Raw genomic sequence first — 18,986 nt, forward strand, 5'->3', positions numbered from 1 at the left:
CTTCACAGAGCTTGTTGGGAGCTTTGAACATCTGGACTCAGCAAAAATAAAGATGAGGTCTTATCATGAGGGGCCCCCCTAGTTATGCACATATACCTGCCCTTCAGAATAAACAGTATGACCAGCTTGCTCCGATCCTCCTCTAGCCTGGTTACTCACCACCTTGTTATAAGGTCATCTTTTTCCTTCGCCCCTCCATCAAAAGGACTTCCTGGGTTTCCCACTTGGTTTTACCAGATGTCAAGGGCTAGGTTTTATCTAAAAACCATATACAAAGTGTTATTTGTTGACATACTGTTTATCTCGTGTAACGATCATTTGTTTTATTGCATTTGTTTCTGCTTGGTTCTTAGTATACATTTACATGTACCTACTGTTGTTGGTTTGGTTTGAGGTTTCTCTCTGCCTTGCTTTTGTTTTTGTTTTTTTCTGTTTTGATGTGTTTTACATATATATTTTGTTACCTGTATGTATGTTTAATTTTCAGCATTCTCTTTTGATGTTTTATATTTCTCGTTTTAGTATTTTCATTTTCCATATTTTTTTGTTATTCTTATGTTTATATGATTAAAAGGGTGGAATATAACAATATATCAAAATCTATGTAATCACATAAACATATATGCACACACATGGAGTACACAACCTCATATGTCCTCAGTCACATATGTGTTATTTTCCCATGGTTTTCCAAACCGTATAAGTGGGAGTATAGTCTTTTCGGCCTCCTCCCGTCTATGCAGCTGCTAGAGCAAGAACAGAACCTCACTGTCCTTAGTGTGTCGAGACCACCTTATCTGGAATACCTATAAATCTGTGACGCCAAACTGACCATTATTCTTTGACTCCCTGAAAATAAATAGTTAGACTCAGAGAGCTGCACGAGATCACATCTCTAACCCGACCCTTGTACAAGTAAAAACCAACGTCTGTCTGTCTCTTTATTTAAAACCACCAACTAACAATCTGCAGATTAAAGCGACCCATTAATTTCTGTAACACAATTAACTGTTTTGCATATGTTTTGTATGTGGGGCTTGGTGAGCCCCACATACAATAGGGGATATATAGTGTAATTTTAAGCACGTACGTATGTAAGGGAAACCAAACTAGTAATGGATATATCTCTGTATAAAGAGCACCACATCTACATTGTGACAGAACAAAACCGAACACATATTTGGAAAGTTCTCATCTTGTACAGTAGGAGCCACTTGAAAGAGAGGTCTTCCAGCGGAATTGCAACCAGCTTTCAGTCAGCTTCCTGTCAACCACAAGGTGCATCCCAGCCGGTTGCCATTCAGCTGGAATCCCACCTCCTTCTCATGTGTCCTGACAGGGCATGTTTAATTTAGACCATAAACAGGCCCATTTATTCAATTACAGTGTGTCACCATGAGATGGTGCTAACTTCACAAAAACACGATCACATTTCAGATTTCCCACTGCTAACCCTGACATTACATTTAGCTGACACTGTTCTCCCCGTGCTCACATGGGGTTTCCTCCACCTCACGTCAGTAAGGACCCCCATCATTGTCTGACCAGCAATGGACATTTATCACCTGGTCCCCGGGCGCGTCCAGGTATGCTGCCCGCTGTGCCCCCGGAGGAAGGACAAGCCAGGATGGGTCAAAAGCAGACGATCCATTTCACCGGCCACCATCAAAGCATGTGCGTGTGTGTGTGTGTGTGTGTGCAAGCATGTGTTGTAGTGTGGTGTGTTGTGTGACGAATAAAGACTCTTTCTTTGTTTTCTAATATGTAAAATAAGGGTATCGTAGTGATTCAAATAAAACAGTATTTAAAAACAGAATTTAAAGAGCAATTAAACAGTTAATTTTTAAAGAAAAATGTATAATCAAAAATGGAAAGAAGTAGTGTAGTAAAAGTAATATAAAAGTATTTACCTAAAAGAAAGACAAAATAAGAAGAAATGTCATGACAAGAACGGACCGGTCTCCATGGTTACCGCTTTAAGGGAAAAAAAACAAAACAGGTCTGCTCAGATGGACTATAAATAAATCCCCACAGTTCCCTATAAGACTTATGAACTTAAAGGACTGCCCAGGTGGGGCTTAAGTAAATTCGGTGAAGAAACTGTATTTGGCTTGTGCATGTGTTGAGATTTGTGAATCTGAAGGGCTGCCCAGGTGGGGCATAAGTAAATATGGTGTCGAAACTGCATTTGGCTTGTGCAGGGTATGTAGAAAATGTATTGGCTTGTAAAGCATATGTTGAAACTGTACTTGGCTTGTGCAGCATATGTTTAAACTGCATTTGACTTGTGAAGCATGTGTTGAGATGGGTAAGAAAAACAATTTTACAATACGAGATTAAATAGGGAGCACTCACAGACCGTGTGTGTGTGTGTGTGTGTGTGTGTGTGTGTGTGTGAAAAAAACAGACAGAGATAGTGAGGGAGTATATCTCAAACAAGGAAGGTGAGTAAGAACAACAGAATGTAAAATGTAAAATTTCTACAACAAAACAGTAGAAATGACAGACACTCCGGTACAAATTTTTGGGAGGAGGTTTCCACTAAACAAAATAGAAGTAATGGAGACATCAGAAAAAGGGGCTGAATGTACAAAAAAATTAGTAACCAAATGGCCAAAAGAGGAAACATTCGACACAACATTATTTGAGGAGAGGGAAACCTTGATACTGAACTCTGGGGAAGAACAAACCAGCTGCCCGCGGAAGAAGAAATTAAGAAGCGCCGATGGCGCTGGATAGGCCACACCCTGCGAAAGCCCACAAATTCCATCATAAGACAAGCCCTTAAATGGAACCCACAGGGAAAGCGGAAAAGGGGTCGCCCAAGAAACACCTGGCGCAGAGACCTGGAGGCAGACACCAAGACCATGAAGATGACCTGGACCCAACTGGAGAAGACAGCCCAAGATAGAGATGCCTGGAGATCGCTTGTTGACGGCCTATGCCCCAGAAGGGGTAGCAGGTAGCAGCAAACCTTGATAAGAAATTACAAAACAGGAGATAAAACGGAGAAGAGAATAAAATATAAAGAAAGGGAACGGGAGATACTGAGAATGTTCAGACAGGAAGGAGAATGATGGAGCGAGCATGAAAAAAGCTAGACAAATGCTAGTGGAGAGAAAGGAGGAAAAGGAAAAAAAGAGTCAAAACGACATAGCATCAATGGGAATATACCCACCTCTATACAAAAAAGTGTTATATCTGATGTTTAAAGGAACGGTAAAAACTGAAGGGAATGTGGATTTAACAGAGAGAGGGAGCCGGAAGAGTAGCCTAAAACGAAGAGAAGGATGCAACAACCCTCCACTTGGATTTCTATAGTGAACTAGTGGAAGCACAAAACAATTAGTATGGTCAGGGGAGTGGGAATGGAGCTTTGAATGGAATCAGGAGAATGGAGCTTTAAATGCAAGGAAGAAGAAGTTGAGAGAAGGGGCCCCTTCGAGGTTAAGGAATGAATTGGCCCAAGCAGTGATGGAACACGAAAACACCAGGGAGTTAAGAGATCAGAGAGAATCAAATGAAAAGCCTCACAGAAAAAAGGCAACATTCCAATACTGATAAAAGGACAACAAGTGCAGTATATCCCATGGGGGTCACATAATCTGGAGGGTCTATTAGCAAGATTACCTAATGTGACTCACCACAGCGAAACCCGTACTTGCTACCCTTTGACTTTTTACATTTTTTTTCACATTATTTGAAAGTGTAGAATCACGAGTTTCAAAACAAGGTGTCACTTGTGCGAATCAAACAAATCTTTTTAAAACTATGGCTTGTTAATAATGAGGCTGCCCTCGACGCCTCGAGAGTGAATGAGTGAACGTAATGTACAGGTTATCAATGAATGCAAGTATGTACAATCTGTCAATAATATGACTCTCTGTCTATCAACCTTGATGTGTCATTAAATATATAAATGTGCGTATGCCAAATATCTTCAAAGCTGTTGGCCCCTGGCCGCTACTTACATTGACTAGGATCTATCACACTGGTTGGATCAAGGTCCATGATATGATTTAGAGCTTCCGCCACCCGCTTCTCGTAATCCATAACAACATGGAGATGAAAGTTTCACAGAGAAGTGACACCGAAGGCTTCTTGTCCTGCGCTTGAAACATCTGTTTACGGAAGTGACGTCAGCCTTTCTTCTTTGCGGCTTACGACACCTACAAAACAAGATACATTCAAGATTCAAGATTCAAGAGGTTTATCCGTCACATACATCTACATACTTTCATACATATATGCAGTGAAATGAAATGCAACGCACCCGGTGATAATACACAATATGTCCTAGGAACACACAATATGTCCTAGGAACACACAATATGTCCTAGGAAACAATACATCCATAAACAATATATCCAGGTGTGTGTAAAACTAGTTCGATTTAAAGGTTGAACTCTATCAAAACGGTTTCACATTATGATTCCACATCACATGGAAAATGGAGGAATGATCTTCAACTGTTCGGTTGCTTTAAAGGAAACAATCGAATCGGCCTTTGCGCTGTTCAGCGCGTCGGTAAGTGAACTGTGTTTCCCCATGTAATCTCACGGGAATATTTAACTTGACGGTTTAACATTCATCTACTATTTATAAATCAAACTGGGTTATGAAAATACGTTGAGAGATAAAAAAACCCCCCACAAAAGGACAGTGGATGGGGATGGAACCGCGTTCGACACATACAGACAGAATATGTGAACCACGGCATACTTAAGGGTCATTTGGCGGCTCTTGACGTTTTTTTTTTTTTGCATCATTTGAAAGTGGAGAATCAGAGTTTCCAAACAAGGTGTCACTTGTGCAGAGTAAGCAAATCATCTTAAAACTATGACTTGTTAATGACGAGAGTGTGGCAAACTGTTATTCGAAGAAAATCACCTTCAAATTTTGCCCACACTTGGTTCATTCAGCCAGCTCCCAGAATGCAAACGGGGTTGGCGTACAAACAAAGCCACGTGGCTACTTAACATCCTGGTGAATGGGGCAATCACTGCCTTGTGTTTTGAGGGAATGTTGAACAGCGTCAACACACAACTATTTTTGTTTTTCAAAAAGCTTTTATTTAACAGTAAGAATATGCATGTTTTATAAAAGTGGAATTATTTTGGAGTTTAAAAGTATGGACAACACAACAAAATATAGAGTATATCAATAATATGAGTCTCGAGATCTGAAATTTTAAATCTGAAAATCTCCTAATCACCAACCTCAACGGACTTCATCACGTCATCAACCTTAACAACGGGAGTATCGTACGTCTCATCCGGTGATTCTTGAAAATATTTGGTTTCATCGTCACTTAGGTTGAAATCCACTGTTTGAAATGCTCTCCAAGTCCGGCATAATATCAGATTCAGCAGCGCTATGTTTCTCAGCGTCGCTGTCAGAAAACTGACTATCATCGCGGAAAATGAAGTCCAGTACGCGCTGCTTACTGACTTGGATCTATTGCACTGGTCAGATTAGGGTCCGATATGATTTAAATCTTCCTCCACCCGCTTCTCGTAATCCATAAGAACAAGGAGACGACAGTTTTCACAGACAAGTGAAACCGGATCCTCATGTTGTTTACGGAAGTGACGTCAGTGACGTCAGGATTTCTTCTTGGATGGTAGATGTTGGTACACGCCCCCTCCACAGTCTCCGCTTGTGTTTAAAAGTAGTACGATTTAAAGGTTGAATTTTATCAAAACGGTTTCACATTGTAACTTCACAACACATGGAATATGGAGGAATGATTTTCACCTGGGCGGTCACTTTAAAGGAAACCATCGATCGCCGTTATTCAGCGCTATTCAGTGTCTCGGTAAGTGAACTGTGTTTCCCCATGTAATCTAAAGGGAATAATTAACTACGTGGTTTAAAATTTTCTACTATTTCTAAATCAAACTTGGTTTTGAAAATATGTTGAGAGATAAAAAAAAAAAAAAAAGGAAAAATCGCGTTTTCCTTTAAGAAAGGCTTTAACTTATTTGGGTGCTCCTGGCGATTTTAGAAACAGCAGAGACAGTGGGTTGGGTCACATATATGATGGGTTCTGAGGGAGGAAAACCCAACCCAGATAGTTCCAAAAGCACTAAAAGGTCCAGTGCTGGGGGACTCCTACATCCAAGATCAAGTCAGAAGGTGGCGAATGGAGACAGAAAAAGACCCAGAGACAGACCTGATAATATGAGTCGTGCTCAGAAACTTAATGATTGAGGTACAAACTGTCAGTGAGAAACAAACTGGAAAATGTGGTAGGCCTGACAACATCCAGTAGCCATAAGGAATACTGTGCCCATGCATTTATGTCATGAACAAAAACTGTCAGAGCAAGGCAAAGAAATTCAATGAAAACTGACTCAGTTGCAGCTGGAAGAAGTAACAAAGAAAGAAAAAGATAGGAAAAGAATACAAGGCATGGTTAACACTGCCAAAACAGGCGTCATGGCACCAGTCGCTCAACCTGGTCCATACCCACTGCAGCAACCAGAGGGTGTAACGGGTGTGGTTAGGACCCAATTGCAGCACAAAGACAGGCAGGGATATTTGGTTATGTCTTTTTTTTGTAGAGCAGACGGAAGACAGATAGGGAGCAGGCAGGATACGTTGTTGGGGACAGGCAGGTTCGATAACAAGGAGTGCAGACAGAAGACAGGCGGGGGGGCAGGCAGGGTACGTGGTCGGAGCGAGGCAGAGTCGGTAGCAGGGAATCAGTCCGGAGAACGCTGGAGAGTCTGGTGCAAGCATCGAAGACAATCTGGCAATGGGTGACTGGTGAGAGAGGCATATATAGTAGTTAGATTACAGATCGGGAACAGCTGTCTGCGCAGGTGAATGGAGTTGGACTAATGGGACAGGTAAGGAGAGGGAGGGGAAAGTAGAAGAAGGCGGGGATCATGACACAGGGTCAAGGGCCACCTACCAATCCTATAGTAAACATCTATACTCAAAATGCAGAGCAAGCTCCAAATCAGAGGGATAGGCAAAAAATAGGTCAAAGGGGACCCCAAAATAGATATCAGAGCCAAAAATTAGGTCCACACGGGGTGTGTTGGGGATGTCACCAACCAAGACACACCAGTAGACAGGGCCCTATTAATCCTTCGGTCTCCAATTCATGGGTTCCAAGACAAGGACAGGGACAGGAACAGGGAGCTTGGCAGCAGTCCCAGGGGAGAGCCCCCCGAGGTCCAGCGAACCCCTGAGCAAGACACAGGTACTAGGGGTGCCCAGAGAATCCAAAAGGAGGGGGTCAGCTAATAGCAGTAAATAAACAATCTGATCAAGAACCTATGCTGTAGGTTCAGGTAAACAATAGAGGCACACCAGTGATGATAGATACTGGAGCTACTTACACATGTGTAAGTCCAAATTATGCCTCACACCTCCACATGTCTGGCAAATATGCAAAGACATTTGGATTCTTGGGACGAACACAGCTTATACCTATGACAGCTCCAGAAACTCTTCAATCAAACAGCTGTGTGACCAAAATACCCATATTAGTATCAGAAAATATGCCAGTGAATTTACTAGGAAGGGATGCATTTTGTAAAATGCGTTTGCAATTAATGTGCACCCGCCAAGGAGTAATTATAGAAAAAGCAGGAATATCTACACAGATGGAAATGAGGCAAGTGCATGCAGCAAATGTTTATTGGATAGGAGAAATTCAACAGGCACTGGACTGCACGTTGCAGTACGACCCAAACCGAGATCCAATATTAAAACAATTATGGCAAAATGGAGGCAGTACAGTAGGAGCCACTTGAAGAGCGCTATCCCAGCCGGTTAACAGCCAAATTGCAACCAGATTCCAGTCAGTTTCCAGCCAACCACCAGGCAGCTCCAAGCCGGCTAGCAATTGGCTGGAATTTTTACCCCCCCTCTCATGTAGACTGGGACATGTTCCAATCAATTTCCAGTGACGTTAGAGAGTTTACGGAAGTAGCTGTGAGCTTCATAGCTACGTTAGCGAACGGCATCGTTTCCACGGTGAAAGTTTGGAGATTTCCGAAAACGGAAACAGTGGGTCGATAAATCCATCCGTGGCGCTTTTGAACGCTCGCACGGCCGCTTACAACGATGGTCTTGTAACCGGAAACATGGACAATTACAAAGCGGTGTCGTACTAACTGCGGAGGGTGTTGAAGGAAGCCAAACAGACGTACAGGGACACAGTGGAGCTACAGATGGAGCAATGGGGCACCAAACGCTTGTGGCAGGGGCTGCGGACTATTACTAACTACAAGAGCAGCCCCTCTTCAGCCATGAGTGTGGATGCCTCCCTAGCCAACGAACTGAACTCCTTTTATGCGCGATTTGAGTCTGGCATCAACACCGCTAGCTTGCCGGCTAATTAGAGTTACATCGCTGGGGATGAGTGCTCACTCTCAGTGTCTGAGCATGACGTCAGGAGAGGCCTGATGCATGTGAACACCAGGAAAGCTGGGGCCCAAATGGCATATCTGGACGAGAACCGAAGACCTGTGCTAACCAGCTAGCCCCGGTGCTCACTACAATATTAAACATCTCCCTGGCTGAATCAGTGGTCCCATCCTTCTTCAAGAGGTCCACCGTCATTCTTGTCCCAAAGATCGCCTCTCCTTCCTGCCTGAATGACTACCGTCCGATGGCCCTCACCTCTGTGGTCATGAAGTATTTCGAGAGGCTGATTTAGGATTACATCTGCACTTCCCTCCCCGCACCTTGGACCCACTGCAGTTCGCGTACCGGCAGAACAGATCCACGGATGACGGGGTCTCCCAGGCACTGCACACCACGCTCACGCACCTTGATGGCCAGGAAGGGGGCCTATGTGAGACTGCTATTCATAGATTATAGTTCAGCTTTCAATACTATAGTCCCCACCAGACTGGCTGTCAAGCTGCAGGAGCTAGGACTGAACACTCGACTGTGTGCCTGGATCCTGGACTTCCTCACAACCCGGCCCCAGGTGGTTAGGGTGGGAAGGCACATGTCCAGCTCCCTCACTCTGAACACAGGATCCCCCCAGGGCTGCGTCCTCAGCTGCCTACTGTACTTCCTGTACACAGATGACTGTGTGGCTAGGGAACAGCTCCAACACCATCATCAAGTTTGTTGACGACACCGTCATGGTGGGCCTGATCAACAACGGCGATGAGAAGGCCTACCACGAGGAGGTAGCTAACTTGTCACTCTGGTGCCGGGACAACAGCCTCCCCCTGAATGTCAGCAAAACTAAGGAGCTGATTGTGGACTTTAGGAGTGGATTACAACTGAGGACGCATGCGCCACTGGTGATTATTGAGACTTTTGTCGAGAGGGTGAGCTGCTTCAAGTACCTAGGAGTTCACATCATAGAGGACTTAACATGGACTATACAAACAGACACTCAGCTGAGATGGGCGAGGCAGCATTGTCAACAGCTCAGGCAGCTGAAGAAATTGCGGGTCTCGGTGAGGATCCTCAAGTCCTTCTACTCTGGAGCAGTGGAGAGCATCCTGACAGGCAACGTTGTTGCCTGGTTTGGGGACTGTACTGTTCAGGACAGGTGTGTCCTGCAAAGGGGGGTGCGTTCAGCTGAATGTACCACTGGAATTACACTCCCCTCCATGCAGGACTTATACACATGGAGGTGTAGTAGCAGAGCCCATAGGATTATAAGGATCCTCACCATCCCAGCTGCTGTAGTCGGGGAAGCGCCTCCGCAGTCACACAGCGAGAACAGAAAGACTGAGATGGAGTTTCTTCCCGCAACCCATAAGAACTGTCAATGCTGACCTCACCATGGGTCCTCATTGAGCCATACACATAGGCTCCACTACCTACTTTTCCTAGGACATATTGTGTGTTATCACCGGGTGCGTTGCATTACATTTCACTGCATAGATGTATGAAAGTATGTATATGTATGTGACGAATAAACCTCTTGAATCTTGAATCCTGAATCTTGAATACTGTGCTGTATTGTTGTTCTGTTCGGTGTTACTGTATTGCTGCGCCGTACTGTTGCATACTGTACTGTATATCTCCGCACACACTATCTCACTTTATTCACATACCACTTTAATGCACATATCTGTATATACATAATAGCCTATCCCATGTACATAAGTCTATTTACTTTATTTCTATTTTGTACCTCCACTCTATATTTATTTTAAGTTATTTTATTTTATTTTATTTTTTTCTATATTATTCTATTTACTTACTGCATTAATTTTTAGGAATTAGTTAATTAGTCAAGTAGAAATTAGGTAGCTATTGTGTTCAGTCGAGAACATATTGTGCATAATCACCGAGTGCGTTGCATGGCCATTTCACTGCATATATATATGGAAGTATGTACAGGTATGTGACAAAAAACCTCTTGAATCTTGAAATGTGTCCTGACAGGACATGTAAAATTTCAACTGTAAACACGGCCATTTATTCAATTGCAGTGTGTCACCTAGGGATGGCGCTAACTTCACAAAAACACAATTACATTTCCGAGAGAGATTTCAGATTTTCACCCCTAACTCTAACTCATTACCTGAGATTTTGTCCTTTGAACCCTGACCGGAGGTCATCTTTCAAAGTTCAATTGTTTTTTTGTGACATGAATAACAAGGTCTTCTTTATTTTAATTTACATGTTGCACAGCTGTTTCATTTCAAAACAGAAGCTGTTTTTTTTATTTACACATTTAAAATTACAACGTTCAATAGCTTTGTCAGAAGAGCACTCAAACTGTCTGTCTTTCTCTCTTTTTCTTTTGGCTGCTCCCGTTAGGGGTCGCCACAGCAGATCATCTGCCTCCAATGCCTTCTGTTGTGCATATCTTCCTCCCTTACACCAACCGCCTGCATGTCCTCCCTCACCTCATCCATAAACCTTCTCTTATGCCTTCTTCTTTTCCTCTTGACTGGCAGCAGCATACTCAGCATCCTTCTCCCAATGTAACGCTCATCTCTCTTACACACGTGTCCAAACCATCTCAATCTCACCTCTCTCACTTTTCCACCAAACTGTCCAACCTGAGCTGTCCCTCTATTGTACTCATTCATTATCCTGTCCATCCTTGTCACTCCCAATGAAAATCTCAACATCCTCAACTCTGCCATCTCCAGTTCAGCCACCTGCCTTTTTGTCAGCGCCACTGTCTCTAAACCATACAACATAGCTGGTCTCAATATCGTCCTGTAGACCTTTCACTTTACTCTTGCTGGAATCCTTCTGTCACAGATCACTCCAGACACTCTTATCCGCCCACTCCACCCTGCCTGTACTCTTTTCTTCACCTCTCTCCCGCACTCTCCGCTGCTTTGGATGGTCGACCCCAAGTACTTGAACTCATCCGCCTTCTCCACCTCCACTCCTTGCATTCTCAGCTTTTCGCCGCCCTCCGTCCCATTCAGGCACATGTATTCTGTTTTTCTCCTGCTGACTTTCATTCCTCTTCTCTCTAATGCCTGCTTCCACTTCTCCAGGCTCTCCTCAACCTGCTCCCGACTCTTGCTACAGATCACAATGTCATCCGCCAACATCATAGTCCACGGAGACTGCTGCCTAATTTCATCTGTTAACCTGTCCGTCACCATTGCAAACAAGAAAGGGCCCAGAGCTGATCCTTGATGCAATCCGACCTCCACTTTGAATGCCTTCATCACGTCTACTGCACAGCTGACTACTGTCTGACTGCCCTCATACATATACTGTACCACTCTTACGTACTTCTCTGCCACCCCCGACTTCGTCATCCAATACCACACTTCCTCTCTCGGCACCCTAGTACAACGCCCTCTGGCCTTCCCTGTACTTTTCCATCAGCATTCTTAAAGCAAACATTGCATCTGTAGTACTCTTTCCTGGCATGAAACCATAGTGCTGCTCGCTGATCCCCACCTCTCCTCTTAACCTAGCCTCCACCACCTTTTCCCATAGCTTCACGCTGTGGCCGATCAAATTTATTTCCCTGTAGGTACTACAGCTCTGTACGTCTCCCTTATTCTTGAAGATGGGTACCAGTACACTTCTTCTCCACTCCTCCAGCATCCTCTCCCTTTCCAGGATGGTGTTAAACAGTTTCGTTAGGAACGCTACCATCTCACCTAAACATTTCCATGCTTCCCCTGGTATGTCATCTGGGCCAACTGCCTTTCCACTCTTCATCTTCTTTAATGCTGTTATCACCTCATCCTTGTTAATTTGTTGCACTTCTTGATCCACTATCCCCACATCATCCATTGTTCTCTCCCTCTCAATTTCTTCATTCATCAACTCCTCAAAGTACTCCTTCCACCTTCTCAACACACTCTCCTCACTAGTCAGCACATTCCCATCATTATCCTTCCTCACCCTAACCTGTGGTACTTCCATCCCAGCCTGGTCCCGTTGTCTTGCCAATCAGTACGAGTCCTTTTCTCCTTCCTTACTGTCCAACCTCTTATACAACTTGTCGTATGCCTTTTCCTTTGCCTTTGCCACTTCTCTCTTCACCTTGCGCTGCACCAGCTTGTACTCCTGTCTGCTTTCTTCATCTCTCTGACTATCCTATTTCTTCTTCGCCAACCTGTTCTGCTATCCTCCCCTGTACTTCCTCATTCCACCGCCAAGAGTCCTTGTCTTTCTTCCTCTTCCCGCATGATGCACCGAGTACCTTCTTGGCCATCTCCCCCACCACTTCTGCAGTTCTTTCTCAGTCATCTGGTTACCGTTCATTCCCACCTATTGCCTGCCTTACCTCTTCCTTAAATTGCATGCAACACTCCTCCTTTTTCAACTTCCACCCTTTTATCTGTTGCTCTTCTTTCACTCTCTTCCTCTTCTTGGCCTCCAGTCATCCTACAGACCACCATCCGATGCTGCCTTGCAACACACTCCCCTACCACCACTTTGCAGTCACTAATCTAGATTGCACCTCCTGCATAAGATGTAGTCAACCTGTGTGCACCTTCCTCCACTCTTGAATGTCACCCTGTGTTCCTCCCTCTTCTTGAAAAACGTATTCACAACAGCAAATTCCATCCTTTTGGAGAAATCCACCACCATCTCTCCTTCCACATTCCTCTCCTTGACACCCTACCTACCCATCACCTTCTCGTCACCTATGTCTCTGATCCCTTCGCCAACATGCCCATTGAGATCTGCTCCAAGGACCACTCTCTCTCTCTTGGGGATGCTCTCCACCACTACATCCAACTCACTAAAGAAATCTTCTTTCTCTTCCATCTCCCACCCAACTTAAGGAGCATATGCACTGACCACATTCATTATCACCCCATCAATTTCCAGCTTTATGCTCAGCACTCTGTTCGACACTCTCGTCACCTCCAAAACACTCTGGACGTATTTTTCCTTCAAGACTATCCTTTCTCCTGGTAGAACAGTTTGTACTCAGCTCCGATACTCCTGGCCTTACTCCCCTTCCACCTGGTCTCTTGTACACATAGTACATCTACCTTCCTTCTCTCCATCATGTCAGCCAGCTCTCTCTCTTTACCCTTCATAATGCCAACGTTCAAAGTTCGCTACTCTCCTATCCTTATTCCTCTCATGCTGTCTCCGGACACGCCTTCCCCCTCTTCTTCTTTGTCCGACAGTAGCAAAATTTCCACTGGCGCCCTGTTGGCCACCGGCACCAGTGGCGGTCGTTGTTAACACGGGCCTCGACAGATCCAGAATGGAAATCAGATTTGTTGTCCGCATGTTTGATTTGGCATGGTTTTTAGGTGATTCCTGACGCAACCCTCTCTATTGATCCAGGCTTGGGTGCCCGGCACTGATGATACACTTCTTGTGCAGCCCCAGTGGCTAGATTATGAGAACACTCAAACTCGAGCTACGTAATTGTAATTTAGAGTTTATTGTCAAATACTTGATAACAATGCCAGCATCATTAACAGTAATGGGATTTTTAGTCTCAGAGCCAACTCAATTTTACATAATAAGTAAAATAAGGGCATAGTAGTGATTAAAAACAGTATTTAAAAACACATTTTAAAGAGTATTTAAACAGTTTTGAAAAACAAATTTCAAAAACAAACAAAAATCCAGAATAGAAAGAAGTAATGTCCAATAGAATTGTATCTGAATCTGACTGAATCTTTTACTCAAATCGCATTTTCAGCCTTTAAATTTGCTGAAAATGCCTTGTTGGCCATCCTTGACTGAATCATTCACATTTTAAGCCATTTTAAGCCAACTAGGCCAACAAGGCTGAAAATGCCTTGTTGGCCATCCATACACACTCTGTTGAAAATCCTCATAATTTGGGATATACTTCTGAGATGTGCAACAACTGCATGGATAACATTACTTTCCCACGACACATGAGTTCAAAACAGTATTTTCACTTTCTGAGTATGGTATCTGGTCAAATGACTGAAATGTTTACTTATAACACCTTTTCAGCGTTTAAATATGCTGAAAATGCGATGTTGGCCATCCTTCCACACATTGATGAGAATGTTTGTAACTTGGGAAATACTTGTTAGATGTGCCTTAAACTGTGTGGCAAACAATACTTTCCCATAAACACTAGTTTTTAAAAGTATTTACAATATCTGAGCAGGTCCTACAGAATAATGACTGAATAATTTCCTCAATTCACATTTTAAGCCATAAAATTGGCTTAAAATGCCTTGTTGGCCATCCATACACACTCTGTTGAAAATCCTCATAATTTGGGAAATACTTGTGAGATGTGCAAAAACTGCATGGCAAACATTACTTTCCCACTACACATGAGGTCATAACAGTATTTTCACCTTCTGAGTATGGTATCTGGTCAAATGACTCAAATTTTTTCTTATAGCACCTTTTCAGCCTTTAAATTTGCTGAAAATGCCTTGTTGGCCATCCTTCCACATTTTGATGAGAATGCTCGCAATTTGGGAAATACTTGTGAGATGTGCCTAAAACTGTGTGGCAAACAATATTTTCCCAATAACACCAGTTTTAAAAAGTATTTACAATATCTGAGCAGGTCCAACAGAATAATGACAGAATCATTTCCTCAATTCACCTTTTAAGCCTTAAAATTGGCTTAAAATGCCTTGTTGGCCATCCATACACACTCTGTTGAAAATCCTCATAATTTGGGATATACTTGTGAGATGTGCCTAAAACTGTGTGGCAAACAATATTTTCCCAATAACACTAGTTTTAAAAAGTATTTACAATATCTGAGCAGGTCCTACAGAATAATGACTGAATAATTTCCTCAATTCACATTTTAAGCCTTCAAATTGGCATAAAATGTCTTGTTGGCCATCCGTACACACTTTGTTGAAAATCCTCATAATTTGGGAAATACCTGTGAGATGTGCAAAAACTGCATGGCAAACATTACTTTCCCACTACACATGAGTTCATAACAGTATTTTCACTTTCTGAGTATGGTATGTGGTCAATTGACTGAAATGTTTACTTATAACATCTTTTCAGCCTTTAAATATGCTGAAAATGCCGTGTTGGCCATCCTTCCACACTTTAATGAGAATGTTCGTAACTTGGGAAATACTTGTTAGATGTGCCTTAAACTGTGTGGCAAACAATACTTTCCCATAAACACTAGTTTTTTTTAAAGTATTTACAATATCTGAGCAGGTCCTACAGAATAATGACTGAATCATTACCTCAATTCATATTTTAAGCCTTAAAATTGGCTTAAAATGCCTTATTGGCCATACATACACACTCTGTTAAAAATCCTCATAATTTGGGAAATACTTGTGAGATGTGCAAAAACTGCATGGCAAACAGTACTTTCCCACTGCACATGAGTTAATAACAGTGTTTTCACTTTCTGAGTGTGGTATCTGGTCAAATGACTGAAATGTTTTCTTATAGCACATTTTCAGCCTTTAAATTTGCTTAAAATGCCTTGTTGGTAATCCTTCCACAATTTGATGAGAATGCTCGTTATTTGGGAAATACTTGTGATATGTGCCTAAAACTATGTGGCAAACAATATTTTCCCAATAACACTAGTTTTAAAAAATATTTACAATATCTGAGCAGGTCCAACAGAATAATGACTGAATCATTTCCTCAATTCACCTTTTAAGCCTTAAAATTGGCATAAAATGCCTTGTTGGCCATCCATACACACTCTGTTGAAAATCCTCATGATTTGGGAAATACTTGTAAGATGTGCCTAAAACTGTGTGGCAAACAATACTTTGCCATAAACACAAGTTTTAAAAATGATTTACAATATCTGAGCAGGTCCTACAGAATAATGACTGAATCATTTCCTCAATTCACATTTTAAGCCTTAAAATTGGCTTAAAATGCCTTGTTCGCCATCCATACACACTCTGTTGAAAATCCTCATAATTTGGGAAAAATTTGTGAGATGTGCAAAAACTGCATGGCAAACAGTACTTCCCCACTACACATGAGTTCCTAACAGTATTTTCACTTTCTGAGGGTGGTATCTGGTCAAATGACTGAAATGTTTTCTTATAGCACCTTTTCAGCCTTTAAATTTGCTGAAAATGCCTTGTTGGCCATCCATCCACATTTTGATGAGAAAGCTCGCAAATTGGGAAATAAACTGCCTTAAAATGTTTGACAAACAAAACTTTCCCAAAAACACTAGTTTTTAAAAGTATTTACAATATCCGAGCAGGTCCTACAGAATAATGACTGAATCATTTCCTCAATTCACATTTTAAGCCATAAAATTGGCTGAAAATGCCTTGTTGGCCATCCATAAACACTCTGTTGAAAATCCTCATAATTTGGGAAATACTGGTGAGATGTGCAAAAACTGCAAGGCAAACATTACTTTCCCACTACACATGAGTTCATAACAGTATTTTCACTTTCTGAGGATGGTATCTGGTCAAATGACTGAAATGTTTTCTTATAGCACCTTTTCAGCCTTTTAATTTGCTGAAAATGCCTTGTTGGTCATCCTTCCACAATTTGATGAGAATGCTCGTAATTTGGGAAATACTTGTGAGATGTGCCTTAAACTGTGTGGCAAACAATACTTTGCCATAAACACTAGTTTTTTAAAGTATTTACAATATCTGAGCAGGTCCTACAGAATAATGACTGAATAATTTCCTCAATTCACATTTTAAGCCATAAAATTGGCTTAAAATGCCTTGTTGGCCATCCATACACACTCTGTTGAAAATCCTCATAATTTGGGAAATACTTGTGAGATGTGCAAAAACTGCATGGCAAACATTACTTTCCCACTACACATGAGGTCATAACAGTATTTTCACCTTCTGAGTGTGGTATCTGGTCAAATGACTCAATTTTTTTCTTATAGCACCTTTTCAGCCTTTAAATTTGCTGAAAATGCCTTGTTGGCCATCCTTCCACATTTTGATGAGAATGCTCGCAATTTGGGAAATACTTGTGAGATGTGCCTAAAACTGTGTGGCAAACAATATTTTCCCAATAACACCAGTTTTAAAAAGTATTTACAATATCTGAGCAGGTCCAACAGAATAATGACAGAATCATTTCCTCAATTCACCTTTTAAGCCTTAAAATTGGCTTAAAATGCCTTGTTGGCCATCCATACACACTCTGTTGAAAATCCTCATAATTTGGGATATACTTGTGAGATGTGCCTAAAACTGTGTGGCAAACAATATTTTCCCAATAACACTAGTTTTAAAAAGTAATTACAATATCTGAGCAGGTCCTACAGAATAATGACTGAATAATTTCCTCAATTCACATTTTAAGCCTTCAAATTGGCATAAAATGTCTTGTTGGCCATCCGTACACACTTTGTTGAAAATCCTCATAATTTGGGAAATACCTGTGAGATGTGCAAAAACTGCATGGCAAACATTACTTTCCCACTACACATGAGTTCATAACAGTATTTTCACTTTCTGAGTATGGTATGTGGTCAATTGACTGAAATGTTTACTTATAACACCTTTTCAGCCTTTAAATATGCTGAAAATGCCGTGTTGGCCATCCTTCCACACTTTAATGAGAATGTTCGTAACTTGGGAAATACTTGTTAGATGTGCCTTAAACTGTGTGGCAAACAATACTTTCCCATAAACACTAGTTTTTTTTAAAGTATTTACAATATCTGAGCAGGTCCTACAGAATAATGACTGAATCATTACCTCAATTCATATTTTAAGCCTTAAAATTGGCTTAAAATGCCTTATTGGCCATACATACACACTCTGTTAAAAATCCTCATAATTTGGGAAATACTTGTGAGATGTGCAAAAACTGCATGGCAAACAGTACTTTCCCACTGCACATGAGTTAATAACAGTGTTTTCACTTTCTGAGTGTGGTATCTGGTCAAATGACTGAAATGTTTTCTTATAGCACATTTTCAGCCTTTAAATTTGCTTAAAATGCCTTGTTGGTAATCCTTCCACAATTTGATGAGAATGCTCGTTATTTGGGAAATACTTGTGATATGTGCCTAAAACTATGTGGCAAACAATATTTTCCCAATAACACTAGTTTTAAAAAATATTTACAATATCTGAGCAGGTCCAACAGAATAATGACTGAATCATTTCCTCAATTCACCTTTTAAGCCTTAAAATTGGCTTAAAATGCCTTGTGGCCATCCATACACACTCTGTTGAAAATCCTCATAATTTGGGAAATACTTGTAAGATGTGCCTAAAACTGTGTGGCAAACAATACTTTGCCATAAACACTAGTTTTAAAATTATTAACAATATCTGAGCAGGTCCTACAGAATAATGACTGAATCATTTCCTCAATTCACCTTTTAAGCCTTAAAATTGGCTGAAAATGCCTTGTTGGCCATCCATACACACTCTGTGGAAAATCCTCATAATTTGGGAAATACCTGTGAGATGTGCCAAAAACTGTGTGGCCAACAATGCTTTCCATAAACACAAGTTTTTAAAAGTATTTACAATATCTGAGCAGGTCCAACAGAATATTGACTGAATCATTTCCTCAATTCACATTTTAAGCCGTAAAATTGGCTGAAAATGCTTTGTTGGCCATCCATACACACTTTTTTGAAAATCCTCATA

The 18,986-nt window shown here is 41.7% G+C and overlaps 1 protein-coding gene across 1 annotated transcript in view; it reads right to left on the reverse strand.

The window, feature by feature from the left end:
- Positions 1–3,996: 3,996 nt before the first annotated feature.
- pla2g6 (phospholipase A2, group VI (cytosolic, calcium-independent)) overlaps positions 3,997–18,986 on the reverse strand; it is a 225,510-nt gene continuing 210,520 nt past the window's right edge. Inside the window, exon 19 of the mRNA XM_079998655.1 lies at positions 3,997–4,169. The gene's annotated coding sequence lies outside the window, so the exon portion shown is untranslated. The remainder of the gene's footprint in view (positions 4,170–18,986) is intronic.

This window comes from Zeus faber (genome assembly GCF_960531495.2).
Source record: "Zeus faber genome assembly, chromosome: 4".
Taxonomy (NCBI): Eukaryota; Metazoa; Chordata; class Actinopteri; order Zeiformes; family Zeidae; genus Zeus; species Zeus faber.